This window comes from Argopecten irradians, chromosome 3 (assembly GCF_041381155.1).
Source record: "Argopecten irradians isolate NY chromosome 3, Ai_NY, whole genome shotgun sequence".
Taxonomy (NCBI): Eukaryota; Metazoa; Mollusca; class Bivalvia; order Pectinida; family Pectinidae; genus Argopecten; species Argopecten irradians.
The window spans coordinates 29,122,027-29,149,983 of NC_091136.1; the positions used below are offsets into that span (position 1 = coordinate 29,122,027).

The following is a 27,957-nucleotide window of genomic DNA, read 5'->3' on the forward strand; positions in this document are numbered from 1 at the left end:
ACACAACTAAGGTATCGGTTTGTCTAGAATTATGTATAGCGTATGCTCGTCACTATAAAATGCCGATATCAAGGGTATTTTCAATGATTTACCTCCTTTTCTGGCAAAACTGCTGGCGGCCGCCATTTTGATTCGTGTAACACACCAACTACAGACCACGTGATTCCCCACCGTGGACCCACCGACCTCTATGTAAAGCGCGTTAATCGATACACGTGCGCTCAACTAAATTGGTCTTGATTTTAGCAAGAAACATGTCAACTCCTCCAAGCGGTCATTTAGATGTATTTCAACACAAGTTAATAGAAATCCAAGCAATAATCCGCCCACATAGCTCCATGTATACAGTATCATCCTTGTCCTTGTTAAAATGACATTGTGCCTGTTGATGCTGAACATGGTTTTCCTGAATAGTTATATTATGATTATCTCGTCGTGATCTAACTTGTTAAAATTTTATTATATGTGATGGCATATTAATATTGACGGGATAAATGTCTCGCTAAATATTAAGTGATGGCAGCAATATGCCACCATACTTCAAACGTCAATCAAATACATAACCTAAGGGAAATAACTCTTCGTTAAACTTGTCCTTAATTTACAGTACAAAAACGAGAAATAAAGGAGCATTGATAATAACTTAATTTAAGTGCGTCATGATACTAGAAATAAATTTAAAAATATTTATTATTTGTAATAAAAATTTACAAATAAACATCCTTGGTAACCCAGCCATATCATGCATTAACATTCATGTTATAGAGCAACGGTTACTCATCATACACGTGTATTGTGGAGCGAGAATAAGAGTTACCTCCCTTCGTATACTAACGTAGTATAGACTACTGTAAGTCCAAAAAAGTAAAATACAATTCTCTTATTTGACATTGTAGACATATTGAACTAATTCTATGAAGAAACGTTACTTCATATTTCGATGATACCAACAATGATATGGCGTCAGTACGAGACAAAATTCGTAACATCAAACTGGATAATTTGTTTCCTAGATTATGTAACGAGTCCGATGTGGTCTAGTGGTTAGGATTTCTGGTTTTCACCCAGACGGCCCGGGTTCAATTCCCGGCATCGGAACATTTATTTTTTATTTGTTTTATTTTTTTTGTTCGGAATTATATTTGTTATTTTTTTCCATTTCTTAACTTTAAACATCTAATTATGAATAGAATTAAAAATTTGCATGAAATGAAATTTGTTTAAAAAGATTCAAATAATCCTCCTATATTCCTTACATTCTTCTTACCATACCTCATAAAACATTTTTAGCATTACTTACATTTTTGTTGGTTGTCATGATCATGTTTGTCTTCAAGAATGGAAAACTAAATTATCAAACAAAAAATCCATTAACTATGGCCAAAACTGATGGAAATTAATTGTTTCTTGCTCCATTTATATCGAGAAACCACCGTATCCCATCTTCACATGTCAAGGTAATACAATACATTACACTCCTTTACTAGGTATCGCTTGGTAGGCGAAGGTGCCGTATCCTAATATCGTTATCTATGATGGCCTGATGGAGAAGGCACCACATAGTATTGTCGAGGGATGAAATAGTGCCCGAACCGAAGGCGAGACAATCGTGAGACAATACTATTCACATTTATAGACATCATCGTTATTTATTCTAATATAAATCTCCTGATCTTAATATCCTGGAACATAATTTAAATTTGCATTATAAAACAGGACCAGGCCCCGATTTCTAAAAACCAAAAGTGCGGACTTAAGTCAAAACTCAAGTTTTTCCTCTTATGTAACTTTTGGTAAAATTTGTGACTTAAGTTTGTTTTTGACTTAAGCTTATTTGGAGAAATCGGAGCCAGGTCTGTCTGTATACAGAAACCTCACTTTAATATTTCCTCAATCTGAGAAATCCTTAATTAAGATTTTTTCGTAATTACGCTTGTAGAATTCCTCAAATCAAGTGTGTATCTCATCATAACTTGATCACGTCCTTTTGGTAAGTTTTTGTCTGTTACTATTGTTTTGTGTTATAGGATGCATGAAACCTTTCATAGGAGAATCACAAATATGCAGCATATTTACTTTCGTAAAATTACAGTAAGGATAGGGCAAAATAATAAAGATCATATCTAATATAATACCCCGAGTATCAAAAGCTATGTGTACCATAACTGGGCGAAAATTTTCGCATGCTATTTTTTCTTCAGTAATTTGTGGAAATCATTCAAATGGACAGACAAAGGTATATGATGCCCCACAAACACTAGTTACAACACAGACATTTTGTACTGTTTAAGTCTTAGTTTTTAACTTGGCTCCTTGATATGTACTCATTTCACTGCACCGTAGATGTAAATATACTGAATTTTGGTAGTATTGTCAAAAATCATTTCCAGCTCTTATCTGTACTTGTAAAATAGAAATCTTTACATTGTAGGTATTGTAATTCTTGTAAGATTTGGCGATGAATAGCATATTAAAATCTGGACATCTTGATTCGAGAGTATGAAAAAGTACAGCACATATAACTTTATAATACCATTATAAATCAAGAAGTAGATGGTGGGGCTAACATCTTATTTGACTTAGTCGATTGCCAATCAATACAATAGTTAAAACGTTTTTTAATCCTTCTCATGTACTTTAAATTAAAGTTTGTCTCGGGTGACACGCGTCAGGAACATTCTCGGAAGATAAGTCTTTATCGTGTTGACAATTGCAAACGTAATAATCCTGTCTGTATCGAACAATATAAGCTCTGCCGTAATATATCAAACCTGGAAAATATGGATATACGCGTTTTTTTATACGTATAAGTAGTGTCAGATTGATTTAATATCACAAAATATGTAATTAAAATCTCATAAAGGTAATATTTCACAAAATTTAATGATTTTCCTTCAAAACAAATATATGCTTTTGTTCATATAATATAGAATTAATAATTGTTGTGACTATTAATCTTACACAAAGGTCAAATAAAGTCAAGATCTTTGCAGGAGATAAACTTTTTGGATAAAATTGATTTCTCGGTATTTCAAAATTTCATCATTTTCAAGCAGAACTAGAAATATTTAATACGTAACGTAGAACGGCTTGATACAGAAATTGATTTGATTTTCAATAATAGAAATCCAATCGTGCCTGTAGAGTTACTGTATGGCGGCCTTTGTTCGAAAAGGTGTGTCTCAAAGGTAACATCTATATGGAGCTAGTGATTTTAATTGTACACTGGATTTAGATTGACTTTTATATTGCTGTTCATACGTGTATTATTGGCGACCAATCAGTCAATATACAATGACAATGAATACCCCATGAGAGACGGAGAAAGTACAACAGACAGGGGACTTGATCAGTGTTATAAAGTACAACAGGGGACTTGATCAGTGTTATAAAGTACAACAGGGGACTTGATCAGTGTTATAGAGTACAACAGGGGACTTGATCAGTGTTATAAAGTACAACAGGGGACTTGATCAGTGTTATAAAGTACAACAGGGGACTTGATCAGTGTTATAGAGTACAACAGGGGACTTGATCAGTGTTATAAAGTACAACAGTCAGGGGACTTGATCAGTGTTATAAAGTACAACAGGGGACTTGATCAGTGTTATAAAGTACAACAGGGGACTTGATCAGTGTTATAAAGTACAGCAGGGGACTTGATCAGTGTTATAGAGTACAACAGTCAGGGGACTTGATCAGTGTTATAAAGTACAACAGGGGACTTGATCAGTGTTATAGAGTACAACAGTCAGGGGACTTGATCAGTTTTATAAAGTACAACAGGGGAATTGATCAGTGTTATAGAGTACAACAGGGGACTTGATCAGTGTTATAAAGTACAACAGGGGACTTGATCAGTGTTATAGAGTACAACAGGGGACTTGATCAGTGTTATAAAGTACAACAGGGGACTTGATCAGTGTTATAAAGTACAACAGGGGACTTGATCAGTGTTAAAAGTACAACAGGGGACTTTATCAGTGTTATAAGTACAACAGGGGACTTGATCAGTGTTATAAAGTACAACAGGGGACTTGATCAGTGTTATAAAGTACAACAGGGGACTTGATCAGTGTTATAGAGTACAACAGGGGACTTGATCAGTGTTATAAAGTACAACAGGGACTTGATCAGTGTTATAAAGTACACAGGGACTTGTCAGTGTTATATACACAGGGGACTTGATCAGTGTTATAAAGTACAACAGGGGACTTGATCAGTGTTATAAAGTACAACAGGGGACTTGATCAGTGTTATATAAGTACAACAGGGGACTTGATCAGTGTTATAGAGTACAACAGGGGACTTGATCAGTGTTATAAAGTACAACAGGGGACTTGATCAGTGTTATAAAGTACAACAGTCAGGGGACTTGATCAGTGTTTATAAGTACAACAGGGGACTTGATCAGTGTTATAAAGTACAACAGGGGACTTGATCAGTGTTATAAAGTACAACAGGGGACTTGATCAGTGTTATAAAGTACAACAGGGGACTTGATCAGTGTTATAAAGTACAACAGGGGACTTGATCAGTGTTATAAAGTACAACAGGGGACTTGATCAGTGTTATAAAGTACAACAGGGGACTTGATCAGTGTTATAAAGTACAACAGGGGACTTGATCAGTGTTATAAAGACAACAGGGGACTTGATCAGTGTTATAAAGTACAACAGTCAGGGGACTTGATCAGTGTTATAAAGTACAACAGGGGACTTGATCAGTGTTATAAAGTACAACAGGGGACTTGATCAGTGTTATAAGTACAACAGGGACTTGATCAGTGTTATAAGTACAACAGGGGACTTGATCAGTGTTATAAAGTACAACAGGGGACTTGATCAGTGTTATAAGTACAACAGGGGACTTGATCAGTGTTATAAGTACACAGGGGACTTGATCAGTTTATAAGTACACAGGGACTTGATCAGTGTTATAAAGTACAACAGGGGACTTGATCAGTGTTATAAGTACAACAGGGACTTGATCAGTGTTATAAAGTACAACAGGGGACTTGATCAGTGTTATAAAGTACAACAGGGGACTTGATCAGTGTTATAAAGTACAACAGTCAGGGGACTTGATCAGTGTTATAAAGTACAACAGGGGACTTGATCAGTGTTATAAAGTACAACAGGGGACTTGATCAGTGTTATAAAGTACAACAGGGGACTTGATCAGTGTTATAAAGTACAACAGGGGACTTGATCAGTGTTATAAAGTACAACAGTCAGGGGACTTGATCAGTGTTATAAAGTACAACAGGGGACTTGATCAGTGTTATAAAAGTACAACAGGGGACTTGATCAGTGTTATAAAGTACAACAGGGGACTTGATCAGTGTTATAAAGTACAACAGGGGACTTGATCAGTGTTATAAAGTACAACAGGGGACTTGATCAGTGTTATAAAGTACAACAGGGGACTTGATCAGTGTTATAAAGTACAACAGGGGACTTGATCAGTGTTATAAAGTACAACAGGGGACTTGATCAGTGTTATAAAGTACAACAGGGGACTTGATCAGTGTTATATAAAGTACAGCAGGGGACTTGATCAGTGTTATAAAGTATAACAGGCAGGGGACTTGATCAGTGTTATAGAGTACAACAGGGGACTTGATCAGTGTTATAAAGTACAACAGGGGACTTGATCAGTGTTATAAAGTACAACAGGGGACTTGATCAGTGTTATAGAGTACAACAGGGGACTTGATCAGTGTTATAGAGTACAACAGGGGACTTGATCAGTGTTATAAAGTACAACAGGGGACTTGATCAGTGTTATAAAGTACAACAGGGGACTTGATCAGTGTTATAAAGTACAACAGGGGACTTGATCAGTGTTATATAGTACAACAGGGGACTTGATCAGTGTTATATAGTACAACAGGGGACTTGATCAGTGTTATATAGTACAACAGGGGACTTGATCAGTGTTATAAAGTACAACAGGGGACTTGATCAGTGTTATAGAGTACAGCAGGGGACTTGATCAGTGTTATATAGTACAACAGGAGAATTGATCAGTGTTATATAGTACAACAGGGGACTTGATCAGTGTTATAAAGTACAACAGGGGACTTGATCAGTGTTATAGAGTACAGCGCTGAACATTTTAAAACGTTATTGTTCTTGTAGTTGAAATGTCTTTGCGGCGTTTGATTTTCGCGAATTCCTATCGCCGATGATCTACGCGAATTTAGTCGCACGCGGAAATAAGTTGGGTTGCAGCAACACGACAGGGTCCGACACTAGCTGTTATTACATTAGTGGTACAGGATAGGACTGTGTCCCGCGGATAAACCATTCTGATTAAACTAAATATCCTCATTCTCACTCTGTTTCATACAGGATCCGACAACACCCTGTCAATCGCCATATTCACGCTCTGGTGACCTTTATGCACGCTGTACCCCAGTTCAAATGCTAACATATTTTAACCAGACTACAGTGAGCTGATCGTTCAATGTCCACTATATACATGTACGTGTTTATCAAAATTTCTTGTCCGGTTTCACTTCTACTCCATGAATATATCAATTTTACCTGGAAACAGAGTTGATATCTATTTAATAATATATTTAACCCTGTAATAATATAATTAATTAACATCGAACGCTAGCGATGAAGGAGACCTAAAATTGAAGGTAAAAAGTATACTAACAGGAGAAAATGACTCTGAAATGATACCAAAAAAATAATAAAAAGGATAAAAGGGATAAGGAGGCGTGTGAAGATATTTGTATTTGTGTTGTATTTGTTTTTCGCTGTTTTGTTTGTTTGGTTGGTTTTTATGACAGTCAATATCAGTCAATAACATTTTAATGATGTCTATATTCTCACTCTGAGTGCTTAAAAAGTTGCTACAAAATGAAGTTTATCAAGTTATACTCTATATCCAGACAAAAAGCGATTTTTACTCCACAAATCACTCCAACTGAATTTTCAAAAGCAAACAAAATTGCATGTCATCTTTGTTGTTATAGCAGTTCTTGTAATGCCAGACAATAGTTAGTGTTACGGATAAAGACGCTTAAAGTACTTTAGTGATATCTTTCAAAAAACGAAGAATGCATGAATCGTGTGCCGTAGTGAATAACAATATGATTTTTTATGCGTGTACTTGGTCCCTAAAAGTTTAAATAAGTTCCAATGTCGAGATTATTCAACAGTATATACATTTTGTCACAATTTTCTACTGATAGTCGAGCCATGCTCACAAGCTTTATAATACAATTTATTATGTTTCGTTTTATATTTTCCGAGATGACAATTTTTATAATTACACCATGACCTTGCAGTATTTTCTCTATATCGTCACGTCTCGATTGAAAACCTACATTTTATTCATTGAGAAATACTTCGGCCTAACATAGCTCTAAGTATCCCACACTCCACACTATCAGAAGTTACACCTTTGTTTGGATTCAAATGTTGTGATTTCACATATTTTCGGTCAAAGAATCAAGTGATTACCAAATCTCTTAATATTTTCCCTTGAAGGAAGGAAATGTGAAATGTGGTCTAAAGCATAAGCATAAATCATAACATCATCCAAACTATAAGTGGTTTCTTTCTCTCTCCCTCTCAAAAGAATAGAAGTCGGTGACAGTCACACGCCTTTAAACAATTGGAACCATAAGTGGACACCTGTTTTAAATGACATATATAAAAATTACATCTTTTCTCAGCATGCACAAGATAATAAATATTATACACTTGCATATACCTGTTAACTGCCTGTATAGGTGTATTCGTTTTGTTGTGCACCTGCATGCATAAAATATTCAAGGAAAGCCAATAATATATCAAGATACAGGAAAAGACTCGTTTTAGTCAAAATTCAATCACTTAAAGGCCGTTAAGGGCTCACTACGTTTCCGAAACAAATATGTAAGTTTGTCTATAACAAATATAAGGATAGAAAATCTGTATCTATGATCTAAGGTGAAGTTACAACTCGAAATAAATCCAAGATTCCCTTTGTTAATCTATGTCATTTTGCTGTTTTGGTGTAGTGATAGTCAACAACTGCGCGTAAATTAAGACAACGCTGGTAAACAAGAGACGACCCGCGTTATGAAAAATTAATTTGATTGAATTATTTAAAGTTGTCTAGGAAGTGATACTAGTGGCTAAGGTATGTACCTCTAATATAATGACGGTAACTTGAATAAAAGTACCAGCTAATAAACATACAAACTTACTTAGTAAGAATATCAAACTTTTTATTGTAATAGAAGCTACTTGTGCTTATGATACAAATACCGGAATTCATCTTGAAATTAATCAAACACATTAAAACTCAAAACCATAAACAGTTTTGACTTTTTATTCTTATTTAGCTAATTCTTTTGTCTTTTTATTTTCATAATGTTCCTTCCATTTTGTTTCCCCCGCTTTCAAACAAATCACTTATATCACTTTCTACATTGATGACAAGTACTTTTAGTATCGCACCAGTTCATTATGCTTTTTCGGTATGCATTACACACATATGATGAAAACCATTGCTAAATCGGCATGCTTCATTTCGACCTTCTGATCAATACGGGTTTTTTCAGATTCAGTGATATAATGCCCGGATCACAATTGTATGACCTTTCACATTCATTTTCGTGTTTTTCCCTGTATATTTCAGATGGCAGGTCTCTATATCTTAGCCAGTCAGTTCAATCCGGCCAAAGGACGCGCTCCGCCCTACTGTCAAGAGGTCGATCTTTGGTATCAATGAATGTGAGCGGAGTTGTATTATTAAAGTATGACGCCATACTTATCTAGAATTTTATAATACAGGGGCTGTTTATAGGTATACAACATACCAGACCAGTGTCTGTAAATCACTATATTATGAGGGAAATTAAAATCGAAACTATTTATACTGTAACGAAATGACAGTATTTTTTTTAATCTGTTAACACGTATTTGCGTTGAATTTTTCAATTTCAGCAAACACCTTTTATTTTTATTTTTATTTTACCTGATTAGTGGTGAGCGTTGTGTTAATATCAAATTAATCAAGTAGCTCTAAGCTTACATTATGAAAGTATACATTTCTGGGATTTATTTTACAGACCTGCAACACAAAGTAGCTCGTTAGTAGTTTAACATAACTCATTAACACACAGCTCATTATTTTTTACGCCAGTAAAATAAAAAAAAATATTTGTGGAAAATAAAAATGAGCGCCAATTAGTGAGAACACCAATATTGAAGGACAGAGGTTGCATGATGTTTCTGATATCCGTATGATTTTGTCTGTTATATATAAAAACGTAACAATATTCAGCCTTTATAAGCATTTATAAAGCCATGTTCACTGCTACATATTCATAACTTCTTTCACAGAAAAAGATAATTTTCCGAGAATTTTTGTTACTTTCATGACCTTGTAAAGTAACTAAAGCACTGTAAAGTAAATTCACAGAAGATTTTTGTCAGCTATGATCGGAGTATAAGCATATTGTATTGTATCCTGTTCAGATAAGCTTAAACGTTATTGGTGCAGTCGCATAAAAGCATGTTTTTTATCAATTTGAATACAATATAACTTAAAAATTACAATGTACAAATATGATAATTGTGCATCATAAATGACCGAATTCTACTGACGGTTCCTTTTTATAATAATACGGATGCTAATGGCAATATTGGAAATAGCAATTATAAAGCAAAAACATTAATTTGGTATCGTTTTAAATTTCAAAAAGAATTTGTAAAATATTACTTATCGATGTTGATAAAAATAGCAATTTATGGAAATAATATTTATTCTTATAAATCATCATTTCAAAACGATAGAATTTTCTTAGCCATTTTTTCCTTCTCATAAATCGCCTTTCCATAATCTTGAAATAAATCTGAGCCATAAAGTTTCAGTAAGAGCTTGCGTTTGTCTCTACTAACTACTTAATGATCTCTTAAGGACTTTTATCCACTGATATCCAGTATAAAACCCTACCTGTTGACACGGTGCAATAAAAACCTACATGTTTTTAAATGGCACCTGGTTACACCACCGATTTATGACTGTGGAGTCATATATACATGGTTTTTATACAGATGACTTGTGCATTCTTACATGTTGATGTCAATTGGTATGTCAGCATGATTTATGCTTTTACTGCGGCTGTGCCCGTCGTACCTCATACTAAATTTAAATGAAGACAGTATGCTATTGTGAAATTTTATGGCTTATGCAGTTCTTCACAAAGATAAACCTTGTATTAAAGTTTCCGTAAATTTTAGACATGCATTTGTATGTATTAAATACACAATAAACATGGACCTGGTGATCAAAGTGGAATTTGTGTTATGTTCTATCGCGAGCCAGCTGGGTTTTTTTTAATGGATATGGATAATGAACAAAGAAACACTTTATGTTTTTAATCACTTTGCTAAGTATATTGCGCCACAAAACTGTGTGGTTCCTAGATGACTTGACAAGGATTTTAAGATTCATATATGTTAATTAAGAACAATTCAAAAACTTGTATACATGAAAATAATTCAGAAATATTCAGAAATCAAGAACTTTCAATATTTTGTTATTGTATTTTTAATACACTTTTTTTGTTTTACATAACTTTCACTTGAAATATAAGTGTTTTCAAAAATAACTGATGGTCTTCGGCTGAACTTTTATTTGCATGGAAATCGACAGATATATTTTTATCTTGTGTACAAACGTGTGCACTAATGATAACTTATAATCTTAGATATATATATATCCGGCATAAATGGATGTTGCGCCCCGCATTTATAGTTTGAGAGTCACTAGTTTGGATTCTTTTGATATTGACGTTCGATAATGTGTGACATTATAATTATAAATTAAAAAGATTTGAATCACGTGTTCAAACATCAACGAAAACCAACATGATATTTCTGTAAATACATCTTTGATATTATTTTACTTTATATTTTTGTCTGAGCTTATAACGTTATCCCATACATTTAATCTTATGTCACATCAGTCTTAAAAGTGTATTGGTATAATTAAACTTACTTCGATTTATTATGATGTATTTTGTCTAGGCATGCATTCAGTTATCAGCTTTGGTAGGTTATTCCGTCTTTCGCATATCTCAGAGTTATCTGCCCTTGTTGGTAGGTATCAATTGTTATGTCATCAATTTGTGAGTAAAAATTATGTCGCTTTCCCTGAAGAATGCTCACAAAATATGACGTATCAATCATTATATTATGCATGCCCGCAAGAGCGGACAACTCTTTATTATGCAAATGCAGAATACTAAAGGCAAAAAACAGAAGGCAAATAATAATGCAATAGATGCACTGATGTATGGTTCAGTTAAATTAATTGGTAATCAATTATAGATGAACACCGAAAGGTGCATCAGTGTAAAATTACAAATGTGTTTAGCCAATGCAAAATATCTTTTTTTTTCACGAACAATATACAAGCAGACTTAATTGCATGACAAATGACTAATCACATTTATTTAAGTATTGTCTACATAATTACGTAATTTATTTTCCAAAAGAATTTTGTTATATATAACATGAATTTTCAAATATATTGCTATTGAACTTACAGTAAAGAGAGTGAGATTAGTTTCTGTTAATTTGGAATTATTTATTGTTGGAAGGCGTCTTATAGCGCAACTTACCTGTTCTAATAGTCTATATGTCGACCAAGTGAATACCTTATAACATTATCAATATGCAGGTACGGACGGTTGCGCTCAAGGAGAATACCGTACCCCAGCACGATAAAGGTCTGTTCACCTGATCATAACGAATAACTTCATAAAATATGAAATATTAACACATATCACACTTGCCGAAAAACAAGTTGTACATCAAGCAACTTGATGTTTTGGTACATTGGGACTCGTGTGAAATTAAATTTATATGGTGTTTGCAATTCTTTAAAGTTGGTGATCGCTATGCATGCTGCTTATGATACTGTCAGTCATATTTTTTCGTGGAGACTTATTTTCGTATCTCCATATCCAATAACTTCTGTGGAGACTTAATTTCGTGTCATCATATTCAATAACTTCTGCGGTGACTTCTTTTTGCTTATTTTCTCATTCGGTTCTACCGTTAGTGTTTTTGTAACATTTTCGCGGTGATTAAATTTTCGTGATTTCTGATTTCTCGCGAATTACGCTAATATTAGCTGATTTACAGTATTAAAATTTCATTACGCTGGAATGAAGGGTAAATATGGATGAGCAAATTATATGATTCTTTAGTCTTCACAATTTTGATCAAAAAATCTAAAATACATGAATTTGTAAAAAAAAACAAACAAAAAACCGCAACATCTTATAAATATTTTATTTATTTCCCATGGTGTCGATGTGCAAGGACCAGACCAATATTTTTGAAGTCCACAATAGTTTTAATCATCACCAGGACCTCACTTTAAATTGACACTGAACCGGTTCAAAGACAAAGTCCTCCCGCAGCATATAAATTTAACACAAAATTATCTAACAATTTGATTGTTTACGTTATACGTATTAGTTTTATTTATAATTTAGTCCGCGGATCCCCGGTCCAAGCAAACAAGGGTGTATTATATTGTTTATTCTGTAGTAAACGTCAGTCCACATAAACATCCAAGTTAGGGACGATACGTAGTGGATAGCTCTTCTGGACTTTATTTATAGACAAATGTAAACAATCTCATTCACCCAGTTCAAACAAAGCTGATCTTTATGGCACTCTTGGCCATTGGTCGTGTCTCCCCTAGGAGTACCCGGGATTGACTTGTCGTGTTTGGTCTCTGTCTGTCGAACTCTGGCTTCATTTTAGCACCTTAAGTCTAGAGTTCGTCAATTATACATACTGCATGATAATAGTCAGCAGAAAATTCCGTTGATCAGTTACGGGTACGTGTATTGGGGTGTATCTGTACAGGTAATTGATATTAGCCTGTCCTATGGGTATTCCCCGATAAGTATTGTTATTCTCCTACATATCGGGGTTCGGTATTCAATGCTGTTGTGTCGCCTATCAAATATACCAATCACAACTATCAATTATATTTCATTAAGCAGAGTTTTAATTAATATTTAATTTGCTGCGATTTAAGCTCAATATATTACACGCATGTTAGGCTATTGTGAACAGTGATTATTAATATTTCTTAGCTAAATTATAATCCGTCCGATAATTTGATACATACCGATACATACCAATTCTAAAATAAAATATGCATTCCATACATGCCATGAATATGGCAATCGATTCATGGTAATTGAATGTAAAGTTGCTTCTTTTGATTTTGAACTACCTTATTGTCTTCTCTTTATATTTCTATAGAAGGACGTGGAAATATACATTTCTGACCAGGAATCGAACCCGGGTCTCCGGTGTTGAAGTCACACCGTGTCGTTCCTTGTATATTTCATCATTTTATTGGACATTCCTCACTTTGACTAGTTCTTTAAACAACTCTTTTCACAATTCATTTTAAATATACACTGAATATGTTATCACAACCTAGTCCACCTATACGCATGGTTAAGTCAAAGATTAATATTTACCAAACATGGCTTTGTTTAAATCACCATGCACCATTATAATAAGGTTTTCTGTATAACGATGATGTCGTTCATTCATGTATATTGTTGAGTTAAAACTAATTTCAAACCACACCTGTTCATTACTTTACCTAAAGATTTGTTTAGTGGTGTCTTTATCGTAATTTTTAAAATTAGTATACATAGTGTATTCTTTAACTACTATATATACATAAATTGTTACCTATGTTTTACTAAGTCTTACAAGCTTTGCCATGGTGTTTGTCCTGTATAAAGAACACTAAAAGGACATTTCGTCTCGATGACAGCATGCTTCCTTATAATGTTTACGCGATACGCCCGAGTTGACCTTTTGTCTACATATCGGTCAACCTTGCATTAATTAGATAGATATGATTACTCTTAAAGTACGTTATACTATCAAGGTATTATCGATCAGTAGTGGATAGCAAGCTGGTTATTCTGTTATTAATCGGCAGGAAATCGATCTCCGTTGTCCGTATCTAAACCTGTATGAACGTTTCACATAGAACCCTTCCCTCTACAAGTCAACGGATTGTGCGGATTTGTGGAGGAAACATTTTGTTTATAGTACAGGTGTGTTTGAAATACTTTTGACGACTTGAGGTGTCTGCTTCTGATTGGGATTTATCACATATGTAAACCACATTTTAAAGATCAAGTTTTAATCGACCTGGTGAATATATATAAATATCGGTCCCGTGTGTGGACAAAAAGGTCACAAATCTAAACTTAAGATATTGTGAAATTGCAGCAACAACAAGTAGACCAGTTATCACACTTGTATTGTAGGCTTATCGAAGCCTGGGCTTTTATTATAGGTGTCTAAAGGTAAAGATACCTGTCAATTCAGGCACGTTCACATTGAACGCCACACTGACTTACGCACAACCTCATGGTATACATTAATCACAGTCAAAACTTCTGGCCTATAGACCAGAATCATGTGTTTTCAATCGGTATTCATCCAATGTGTGTTCCATTGGGGAATAACTAGCCGTGTGTACGCAAGCGGAAGAGTTTCTCTGGCCTCTAAAGGATTCTGTGTTAGCGAGTGACAAGAGTGATTGGAGGAAACGCATTCAACCCAGTCGTATATCATCCAATCAGAACGGATTATGGTGAACGCTATATTGTCAGAACCAAAATAAATGTATATATATGCTTATCTGATCATTTAAGTGAAGAGCATGTTTATTCTATCACACTAAAGTCAATTGGATGTATGACAGCGTTACATTCACTGAGAACGGCACCAGTAAGAGATGTGAGACGACCGAAAACTATATGCCTTTTGGTGTGTTGAACCATGATATCATTCAAACTACATATTGGTAAACGTTTTGAATAAGATTAATTTCATCTCATAACATATCTTTGAAAGAAAGATCACAAGAGACGTATTAGAAAAAAAAGTTCGAAAGGTGAGAACAGACTTGATACAGAAGTAATACAGGGGCCATACCTACATTGATTATTGTCAATTATTAAAGGAATTCCGGATAAACGAAAACACATTGGAGCTCTAAACGACAAGGTTATTCTTCAGGAAGTAAGTACTTTAAATTGTTACCTCTCATTAATTTCGTGCGGTTACAAAGTTGCCCACACAATAGGTAGGCCACATTTAAATTGTGAAGTGAATACACATTCATTGACTAACGGGAGAAGTTATGTGTACTTAGATCGTGAGATAACTAAAGTGCCGGGCCCAGGGGAGTTGATATGTTCTCATTAAACATTGGGAATACGATAATTAAGAAAGTCGAAGGTAAGGTCGTAAGATTGTAATAAACCGGCACTTATAACCTGTACCTTGGACGCTGTCTTAGACATATTGAACCAATTCGATTCTCTTTTTCCAGCTGTCACTAAGCAGGTTATTAAGACTTGATATTGAAGTCTCTCTTGCTGTTGAAATTTGTCAATAGACATTATTAGTAGTGGTGTCTTATTTCTGTATTTGTATGTTTAAAGTAAACTGTTAAAGGAGACAAAGATGACAGAGAATTAAGAAGTAAATTAGGATTCTTAATGTGTAATACTATATCACACATTGCAGTTAATAACGAGGTAGTATAGCTTTATTTTTGGAAAACGTGTAAAGTAAAATCTCTTCCTCTTTTCGATGTAGATATTTCTTCTTGTATATAAAACAGGATAGATATGTTTGAGTTTTAACTGTAGTGTGATGTTCAGACTTCCTTTATCCGTAGGTATCTTACAGTGCCACAGTGTGAACAAAGAGGATAGACACCTGTGCACAATACTCCAATGAAAAACCCACACGTAAAGAGCATGGATATAGTGTCGACGCCGGGTCGTGCCAAGACTCAGCGTAGGAAGTCCATATCTACAGGTGTTCCAACATGGGACTCGCGGGAGAAAGATAAAGACAAAAAATCTACACCAACAGCCAACAGAGCGAGAAGGGCAAGTATGGATTCAAGTGTTTTGGGGATAGGAAAACTTACGTTATCAAGTCAAAAAGACAAAAACAGCTTGAATGATATATCAGACTCAAAGTCGTCAGAGAAACGGACCGGTCATTCCGTAAGTAAGAAAGACAAAGCATCAACCTCAGAATCTAAATACTCATTAGGAAAGGTGACATCTTCACCAAAACGAGGGCTATCTACATCACCCTCTGAACTTAAACCGATTCTTAAATCCTGTGCACGACTGACTGCGATACATGCCTCCGTGTCTCTGGAGGATATATCAGCGCATGCGGATGACAAGCTTACGCAGTTGCCAGATTCAAGCAAATTTTGTTACCGATTGCCATTAACAACCACAACTACGAGGAAATCTGTGTCCTTCCGGGAGGATGATCCCGAGGAACACATACATCGGCCAAGGAGATACTCCTCACCCTCCCTTCAACTACCTCCCAGTCTCAATTTTCCCGCGAGTAAGGAATTTAGTGATGCCGTGAACTCGTCTTGATAAATGTGACGGAAATGGGACAAAAATTCTGTCAAATATTCGAAACAATTTCAGATCAAATTGTATTGTGATAGGTCAAATACGCCTAATTTTTGCCATAATAGCGAATCACATTGTATGGTTATGAAAGATAACAGATGAAATATAGGAATCCTATTGCCACAGTCGGTTTGATTGAAACACCTTGAGATGATTACTGACCGATGTGTTTTATAACCACCTATTCCTTATAGGCGAGTGAGTCAACAGAGGATTTGAAGCTTCTGTGATGTCTTGATTTTATTTCTATGTGTTGCCGTTTAAATCTATTGAGTAGATAGTAAGACATATGAGATTATGGTGCAATATAAATCTCGAGTCATCCGCCATGATGTGATATCGTAAAAACTTTAATAGTTCAGTCTCGAGTAGCACTGAACACATCTGTATTGTGACTACCCCTACCTTACAATTTGTCGTGACCGTAATGTGTTGGTTAATATTGTTTTAACGTGGCTTTTATAATAAGCACAGATGTGTTTATATGTGTAAAATGTGCAATTTCCGTCACTTAACACTCGATACAAAGGAAATCTATCTTAATTGACGTATATAATCATTTAATATTGCATTTTAATTATCAACACGTTTGTAATTGAAAGTACTAACATGGCAATTAATCATTGCAATGTGTTTGGGCTATGACGTCAGATTATGACATAGATCAATAGTTCCAGACAACCATCCTAAACGACAATTTCACGGAACTCATTTATTATTAAAGACAAACGTTATACATTGATTTTGATTTCTATTAAGTATTATTGTGCACATACTTTAGGCCTGAAATATCAATGACGTACCCAAAAATGAATAAATAATGTTTTATCACTGTTATTCCATTGCTAGATTTACTAGGTGCTATTTATATTTACAGTTCTTACATGACATGGTTAATTGGTTTACAGCTTACGTATTGTAGATTGTGAAAAATCTAGCCGATTTCTTTTCCTTTTTTTGCGTACATTTTGTATCTTAATAAAACCCCAAATATTCCTTTTTTTCCAACACGCTTATGATGAATAATCAGGGGGAAATTACTTTACGTTAAAAGAAAACACCTTTGCAATTCTAAGTCTCTTCTGTTACATTTGATCTTGCCTTTTACATTTTAGACATTTTCCAATGTATAAGGTAAAATTCTGTGATGATTTTGATAACTTAATTGTAATGTACACAGATCTCTCAAGACTCCGTTTCTATGAGGTGAATTATATGACTTCTCTAATTCATTCACATTTTCTAGCAAACTGAATGGATGATAAATCAATGATTCTGAGAAATAATGGAAATTAGAATACCGTATATGGTGTAGTTATGTGGGGCACTTTTTATAATTGTGTGATATAATGTATGGTCTTGCCATTCTCTATTTAGTTCAAAATAGGAGTGTTCAGTATGATTATTGATAAAGAAGGTCTAAAAGAAAAATTACAATATATATATTATTTAATCTATGATGTCATTACTTAAGTGCTAATTTGTTAATGGTGTATTCAATTAGTGTTGTAACTATTTTTATGTGGTGCATTGCCATATTTGCATAAAATACCACATGTTTTATGAAATGATTAAATTTTCTTTCACATTGTATTCATATTGCTTATTAGAATAAATATTTCAATAAGGAATATTGGACAGACATGAATTAAAGTCATATTGTAAACAGTCGATCGCCAATGTTATTGATTTTACTAACAGGGATTTGACTATGGAAAGTTATGAATAAACCAATGACTGTACACACAGCTTTTGTCGTTGGTTGTATTTCATATCTGTATGTTTAGATACAAAGCACACATTCACGCCATTCTCAGCGTAATATGTTTCCCTACACCCATCTCAATAGAACACTTTCCTTCAATGATCGTTCGCCCGTTAAGAAAACGATTCCTGTTACTTTATATCATTGTGATGTATATTACAAATATAATATGTATTGGCAGCGATTTCGATTCCTATCTGACAATGTTTACCTGTTGGCGTAGTAAGAAAATCTATTTATCTACCTGTAGATAGTATGTTATTTGTCTAGTCTAAACCGAACTCGTGTCACAGCTGTAACATTGGTAATAAATCACTGGACGTTATTTCAAAATAAGACACTTCAGCATACATACCCTACTCATTCCCAAACGAGTCCTACTTAATCTCACCTATGTGAGAATCACATGCTACTGTCAGGCTGTAAATTGACAGAGGTTTCAATTGATGATAAAATACCATCTTTAATGACTTTAATTGAAATAGACATGTTTAACAACTATGGAATTAACGCCCATGTTAAAACTCGTATTAAAGGTACGTTTCTGTAAAACTAGTTTAATTGTGTTAGCCTATAAACATTTCAAAACAACGAAGAAGTGTTCGTTACCATTGATCAACCACATAAACCTATGAAATATATTTTCAATCAAAACATTCCTTTAAAAACGGAATTGATATTACAAATATGATGGAAATCATGAGAAAGTATTGGATACGTACTGTAAATAAAACCAAGCACATTACGTATGTGTATGTTATTATTAATATCATTAGTCAATGTGCATCGGTATTATAAAGTGCATGTGTTAAATAAAAATCACAACTTATTATTCTTGTAAATTACATGACAGTCGAATTTCAAAAGATGAAAGCTTCTTTGACTTTACGCACGAACTACTTCACAAAATAAATACAAAATTACCTGCAAAATATCAATGTGTCCTTTATTTGGTTTACTATCGAAAATAATGTATATCTACGTCACGTATATCATTTGTGTTTACAAAAGGACATTCAAACACTATGTAATAACAATAGTCATTTAAACTGCACTGTCGACAACATTGTATTCAACTGACGTCGTTTTATAATACCAACAGCTGGTCTTGCCCACCATTTTCATGGTGATGTATGCGTGCAGAACGATTTAAAATTGCAACACAATATCAAACCGAACAAAACTTTATTCATTGCCTCCATGTATTGGAATTGTTAAAGTTTGTTTACCGAGGGCTATCAGATACAACGCTTCTAATCCGACAGAACAGCTCAAGTATAATTACCTAAATGTGATATTTTTGATTTAATTCTTATACAACATTTAACTGGACCTCACTTAATATTTTACGATCCATTTCATGTCTTCGATTGCCTAATGTTTAAATATCACGCAATGATTTCTTTTAAGGAATAAATTAAGCGTTAAATGGGGCAACACATGCTCGCTGAAATGTCACATATTTGAATGGTGCCGGCGTTGATAAAGAAATACATCACACTATTGCATGCAAACGCACATGGATATAACTTGCATATATTGCTGTAAATACTGCCGTTAACATTAACTGAGGTTACTTTGATACCCCTTTTAACGTTTTACATATGGACTTATGTTGTATAAGCATATTCCTGGCACGAACAGCAGACACAACAAAGATTTGAAATTTAAAATAGTAGATCTCGTTCAAATATGTTACTTACTCGTTAAAAAATTAAAAAGAGCTTTGAAATTTTAAAAACAATCTACGTGCGATAAACCTTGGTATGATTTTTTTATCATATCAATAAGAGTGAAAGTTTATTTTGACACATGACGAATTTAGATGTTTACATCGATAACATCATTAATATGTTTACACATCCGCTTGTAACCTCCCTGATGAATAAATGGTAGTATTATTGTATCTGGTACTTACAATTCATTCATGTGTAAATCAACTTCTTGAAGCAACGGATATACTCTTGAATAAATGAATAATGCGAGTACAAAGTTGACATAAATGGAGACCTAGCTTCAAATCTGACTGAAATCTGACAAAAAAGGTGACTGAACTTTAGTAGATTGATACGAAGTTGATATGAAAGGTCATATCGTATGTTGAATTTTTTACAAAGTCCGTTAAGTCCAGCAAATACTTTGCATATGAATTAAATGCGATTTGTTAACCGTAAAAGTTGCATGTCAGATGAAGTGTATTTATATATAAGATGAATTTTAAGTTCACATGTTTTCATTTTGAATTACTTATACTTTTCTTTCAACATACGTGTAAATTGGCAATAAAGTTGTAACGATCTTTAAACAGCGCTGTTTAAATATTCTAGCAGATTGAATATAAAAAATAAACACATCCAATATTAAAATCTAACCCTTGGTTAATTGAATTGATATATAGAGGTTACCTATTTCCTATCTTTTGGAAATTCGGTCAATATGTTGCCCTATTTTCATCTTTTATGGAAAGTTATCGGATATTATGGAGCTTTTAATTAATTTGAAATAATGCCTAGCCTAAATCATTTGTAGACAAGTAATTGAAATCGGCCAGCTTTTCTCCCCTTAATTCATGCTACAATTAAGGCGGTTAACAGATCTTTTGATCAACGTGGGAAATAGTGTTTATGTGTCATTATACTACATGAATGGCAACATTTTCTTATCATATACTATAAATTGAATGATTTTCATTACAGCACTAAATGGAATGTGTCTTTGTCTACTTGTTCACTCCTATTTTGAAAATGGAACACTGTTTCAGATCTAAATTGTGAAATATTGAGAAAGAGATTATATATGTGACTCAAATCTGAATTACGTTCCATCTCCGATCTAAATGGCCTTAATATACAAGTATATCTGTGTTAAAAGTTCGCTTTGCATTGTTCTATATTATCATTTTAGTTTCAAAATCTGAAAAAAATATATTGTAATTACTCTTATAGGTACTGTTTATCCCATCTTTTGTAGTAAAATACTTAAACAGAAAGCATGGCAGATTGACGGCTTGCTTTCCTTGACGAAGAGAGCCATATGCTTAATGTGAAAACAGCTAGAGTGGGAAGCGTCTATATAGTATGCGATAGTAGATGTAAGAGATAAAATGTCTACGTGTTGGATTTATCAACATATCGTATGTGTATCAATCTAGTCAATTAACTCTAATTGTAGAATCAGAACAGGGGTCAAAACTCTTTATTATAAACTCATTGGGTTCATTTCACAGCTAATGAGAATTTGATAGAACGCGTCAGAGTAAACTATAAATGACAATAGTATTTATATAATATAGATAGAATAGTGCACCTGTCGAAATCATTGCATATTGTTAATGTAACTTTAACATAACAATGTTGGTGAAGATCCATAGATTATTATGATAAGATAATTATAATGCACATATCGATCGTAAATGACCATGAGTTATGTCATGGATCAACACAAACATCAAGTAATAATGAAATATCAGATATTGGGAGGAATAAAAATACGAAAAAATGTATTCTAATTAATATCATATGTATGTATACTACTTCATATCAAGTTATTAAAAGTTTCAATGTCATCATGCCATGTAGTGTTGGCGCTTGACCATCGAAATTGGACCATGGCATTTAGGAAGATTATCAATAATGATTTAATAGTAATATCTTATTAAGGTCAAGCTCAAGAAAGCTTTACGTGACAGTGTAAACTGAATTAAATTGAGATTGGAAAACTGAAAAAAAAAATAATAATAATAAAAAGATAAAAAAATAAATCAAAAGCTTCCGGTCCATCTTTAAATATGTAACTTTCAATTTTGCTTTTCGAACTTCTATGGACAGATGATAGCACGTCAGTTAAATAAGGCAGTGGTTTTTTACAAAACAAAGACAGGCATCAAATAATCGGTACAAATTAACGACGGTCGGACCATCAAATGTCAGTCTTGATATGAGTAGACTAAAAATTATGTGATTTTACGAAACACTGATAAATTTTTATTGCGATGGTAAGTAAAGAAACAATATGAGCAGATTATCAAGATCTAAAATGTAAAAAGTGGAGGACATCAATAAGGTGAGTCAGAACACCAACAATTATTTTGTTGCAAACCATTTGAATAAGTTAAAGGATGATATATCTGAATATCTGTACATTAATAAAATATTTTGCTTCAGTTTTATACCAAGTACATTTTCGTGGTCAATCACAGTAAAGGAAAGGCTTGGTTGTCGGAGAACAAAAACACAGCTACGTTTTACTGCTTGACATCTGCACCACGTAGACCTTGACCTCCGTACCAGAGGCATAGTTCTAGTGAAAGCGAATAAACAATGAAATAATGTAATTTTAATTTTATAATTATCTGCTAACCCACGCCATACAAATCTAATGTCTCTGGTGTTATCGCTACAACAGTTAACGTCAGAAAATAATTGTAGGTTTATATCAAATAAGCGAAATGAATATTGGCATTAAGTGTATCATGTAAACAATGAATCATGCCTATGGATATAGATTATTTATAAATTCAATATTATTATTAGAATTAATTAAATTTATACAGACAAAATTATTGTGTTATCTACATTTATATAGTGATATAGATGTTGGGGTTTTATAGCACGTATAATACATCAGATATTACTGGTACAGCTGTCAGACTAGCCTTTGTTGATCTTCGGATCATACTCGCTCCGAAACGATTTTATTATTAGCTGTATTTTCATTATCCTGCAGAATAAATCGGTATGTAACAAAAAGGGCAAACACCTATCGACACAACATAGGATATACATAATTCATAAGTTAACACGGACGATATAGGTAAAACATACCCGACTCGATACAATGTTCCCACGGAAAAATGGAAAGTCCTTCAGTGCAAATCAATACCTCTCTTAGGTTGATTAGAAAAAAGAATCCATTAAAGATCAGCGGCAGATTTATGATTAAGGGTTGTGGTGTTAATATTGATATGAGTTAAGCTCGGTGAAATGTGACAGGTCCCCTGAAAAGGTGTTATACGTATATAATAAGTAATCAATCGTATAGAGATGGTGATCTATAAATAGTGATTTATCACACAGGCTGTATATAACATAACCTTATAAACAATCTATTGTGTTCTTTAATGTAAACATCCTTGACATGCCCTTTATCTATCAACGTTAGGCATTTAAATACATCCTAATTGAATAAGAGTAAACAATTGTTTGTAAACAAACTCCTTTATATTGTAGGCATTTTACATATCTTTATAAAATCTTATCACAACATAATTGCTGAAAATCTCATTTTTATATTTAGTTTTTAATGCATGTATACATATTGCAAATATATGCTGTAATGTCGTTTCTTCACAAACTTTAATATCTATCTACAAATATATTTTCGACGATTTCCAATTCAATAAGCTGTTGAATGGATATTGATATTAATAGTTTTGATCGAACAATATATTTGATAAAAATAGCTCATCCTTAATTGTTACAATACAATGTCCGGATATTTTATTTTATTTTTAGTTTTCTTGTCTCCTAGCTACGTCTAATTCTTTTAAATGTTTGGTTCATAGGGTATATAATGCTGGAAGGAAAGCCGGGACTTCCTACTCTCGGAAATGTCAAGTATAATTATCGACATCCACCTACAGATTTCATCGATTTCTACAGCTCCGGACAAAATAATTAATTACGGTTTCTATTGTGTATACACATTTCGAAGCTGAAACGTCATTAATTTGTCGCTAATGCATGGCTGTCACTTTTAGCATTTCATTTAAATCCATTGATTTTATTCTTATAGAATGTTAATTGATTTAATACATATTTTTTCGGGTTTTTTTATTTTATTTTTTCGACATTTTAATTAAATGGTGATTTTCAAATGTTATAAAATGTAATGTAAATACCATTCCGTTATTACTCCCGGCAATTTATAAGATACAAAATGCATTTCCTCTTTTAACGGCGAAAAGAATGAAAACCCTACAACTATGGCAATTATCAATGGTAAAAATTCTCAGATGGCGGTCAAATGTGGGAATGTGAATAAAGGAAATTTCACAGGCTTTTGTCCCTATGTTAAGGGGTGATTTTCGGTACGGTTTCTAATACTTTTCCTGCTATAATAATCAATAATCACTCATACAAAGGTAGCTGATGTACTTAATTACATTGTCTGTTAATTAGAAATTACATTTAATCAACCATCTTGATACCTTTTCATACTGATAAGCTTCTATTCTGAGGAACTAGGTCACAGATATGTGGTAACATATCACTACCTGTCTTATCGTCTTTTGTAACCAATCACTACCTGTCTCATCGTCTTTTGTAACCGATCACTACCTGTCTTATCGTCTTTTGTAATCAATCAATACCTGTCTCATTGTCTTTTGTAACCGATCACTACCTGTCTTATTGTCTGTTGTAACCGATCACTACCTGTCTTATCGTCTTTTGTAATCAATCAATACCTGTCTCATTGTCTTTTGTAACAGATCACTACCTGTCTTATTGTCTTTTGTAACCGATCACTACCTGTCTCATTGTCTTTTGTAACCGATCACTACCTGTCTCATTGTCTTTTGTAACCGATCACTACCTGTCTTATCGTCTTTTGTAACAGATCACTACCTGTCTCATCGTCTTTTGTAACCGATCACTACCTGTCTTAGTGTCGTTTATAACCGATCACTACCTGTCTTATTGTCTTTTGTAATCGATCACTACCTGTCTCATCGTCTTTTGTAACCGATCACTACCTGTCTTATCGTCTTTTGTAACAGATCACTACCTGTCTCATCGTCTTTTGTAACCGATCACTACCTGTCTTATCGTCTTTTGTAATCGATCACTACCTGTCTTATCGTCTTTTGTAACCGATCACTACCTGTCTCATTTTCTTTTGTAACCGATCACTACCTGTCTCATTGTCTTTTGTAACCGATCACTACCAGTCTTATCGTCTTTTGTAACCGATCACTACCTGTCTTATCGTCTTTTGTAACCGATCACTACCTGTCTCATTGTCTTTTGTAACCGATCACTACCTGTCTCATTGTCTTTTGTAACCGATCACTACCTGTCTCATCGTCTTTTGTAATATCACTACCTGTCTCATTGCTTTGTAACGATCACTACCTGTCTATGTCTTTTTGTAACCGATCACTACCTGTCTCATCGTCTTTTGATATGTCTTTTGTAACCGATCACTACCTGTCTTATTGTCTTTTGTAACCGATCACTACCTGTCTCATTGTCTTTTGTAACCGATCACTACCTGTCTCATTCTTTTGTAACGATCACTACCTGTCTCATCGTCTTTTGTAACCGATCACTACCTGTCTCATTGTCTTTTGTAACCGATCACTACCTGTCTCATTGTCTTTTGTAACCGATCACTACCTGTCTTATCGTCTTTTGTAACCGATCACTACCTGTCTCATCGTCTTTTGTAACCGATCACTACCTGTCTCATCGTCTTTTGTAACCGATCACTACCTGTCTTATCGTCTTTTGTAACCGATCACTACCTGTCTTATCGTCTTTTGTAACCGATCACTACCTGTCTCATTGTCTTTTGTAACCGATCACTACCTGTCTCATTGTCTTTTGTAACCGATCACTACCTGTCTCATTGTCTTTTGTAACCGATCACTACCTGTCTTATCGTCTTTTGTAACAGATCACTACCTGTCTCATCGTCTTTTGTAACCGATCACTACCTGTCTTATCGTCTTTTCCTTGACTAAAATCGTTCTCTCTCTTTAACGAAATAATGGAAAGGATGGAGTCGAATAATTTTTGTTTGCTAGCCAATTTTCAGTTTTTAACATAGACCACTATAATATTTCAAAACAAAAGTACATTATTAGTTACTTTGATCATATTTCGACAAAATGTTGATAAATACTAATATATTTTGCACACATACAATGTGATCTATAATATGTAATTAAAACGTTATTGATATGCAAGGTTTGTTAAACATTGTGACCAGTACATATTTCTATTTCTAACTATCTTTGGTCAGCCTGGGATGACTTGAACATCCCATAAGAATCGAACTATTGACCTGGTCCTCTGTTATTCGAGTTAAAGGGGTTTTACTGTAGAAATCGCATGATACAACATTGACATAAACAAGTTTGTCAGTTTCATAAGTTACCTTTTTATAACATGTTGTATAGATGACTACAAAAATGTTGCAAAACGTTATGCCTAAAATCTAAATTCAAATCGTTTACCAATATACACATATCCGAAGACTCCTATATATATTATGTCAGTCAATGACGTCACAAATGGGCGTTTTGAATAAAAATGCCTGCAATCTTCATATTTGTACGTCTAACCCATTCTGATTTCGGCCATAAAGAGTTGTGATAGAAATCTGAATAATGCTATTACAAGGATATAATAACCACACACAAAAGTTTTCTTAAAAAGTTCGATTGAATACAACTTTAACCACATTGGTTATTGCATTTATCGATATGCAGACATATATCTTTTTTGAGCATGATTTACCAATCATAATGTTGATAATCCCAAAGCTATCTTCCGACTGACGATTTAAAAGTCGTAATATTTTGTAATCAACATCAATCTATAGTTTGTGAATAAGATTGTTGTCATAATTGTTTATCTTTATCAAAATCACATTTTCTTAATGATAACATTGATATCGCTTTTATATAATAAATCCGATATACATGGTGTACATTGTATATGACAGATAACAACAGGACACCGCACGTAAATAACCAAGCTCGGGAAGTAAATACACACAGAATGGAGCTCAAAACATTTACCTGATAGTCAGATCAATATAAATCCGGAGTGTGTCACGGTTTTAACTACACATATCAAAGGAAAGTTTCTTTGATTAGTGTACAGTGCATTGGCTATTGGAATTCTGGTTTTATAGAGCTGCTAGGTATGTAAGAGGTATATTGATAACCGTGGAATTGAGAAATGCAAATCAATACATACCTACTGATATTTAATAGATTGCAATGAAAGGATGAACGGATATCAGGTTTATGACGCAGTATCAGATCCTACAGTACACGAGATGATGCACGTCAGCTACAGAGTCAGAATGCCATTATGAACACTCTAATTCAACTTAATTTTGCTATTTCAAATTCAATGCACATTCGCGAAAATTATTTTTTGCGGAAAACAAATTAAATGGAAGCACCTTAAAGTACAAGTGTGGAAGATTCACGGAGATACGCCATCGTTGAACTTGATTGCGAAACCCGCAATAATAAATCACACTCAAAAGAACGTTGTTTTGCAGTATAGTGTCTGTGCCTTTTTATGAAGTTAGTTATATTGATTCTAATTTAGCAAATTTCAATATACATATACATGTATACAAATAACATATTTGAGTTAGGTATTATTATGAATACTGTATTTTCAATGCATTAGTATCTACTTTAGTACAAAGTACGCAAAGTATAGCAGTTATCAATAAGCTATGTGTATTTGATAATGAAACATTTGGTGTCTGTTATATATGACATAGGAAATACTTAAAAATATTTTCAGTCTATTTTTCTTCTCCTTTTCATATAAATTTTGATCTTATTTACACCGTAAGCGGGTGAGATTAAAATGCCTTCCCTGTTATTAATAGATTTGTTTGTGCTTCA

The 27,957-nt window shown here is 33.8% G+C and overlaps 1 long non-coding RNA gene and 1 other non-coding gene across 2 annotated transcripts; both read left to right on the plus strand.

Moving 5' to 3' along the window:
- The first annotated feature begins 1,026 nt into the window (after positions 1-1,026).
- On the plus strand, positions 1,027-1,098 carry Trnae-uuc (transfer RNA glutamic acid (anticodon UUC)). Its single transcript has one exon. It is a non-coding gene; the product is annotated as a tRNA-Glu (tRNA).
- A 12,798-nt stretch (positions 1,099-13,896) lies between these two features.
- LOC138318130 (uncharacterized) lies at positions 13,897-18,283 on the plus strand. The gene is made up of 2 exons (XR_011207840.1): positions 13,897-15,098; positions 15,763-18,283. It is a non-coding gene; the product is annotated as an uncharacterized lncRNA (long non-coding RNA).
- The last annotated feature ends 9,674 nt before the right edge of the window (positions 18,284-27,957 follow it).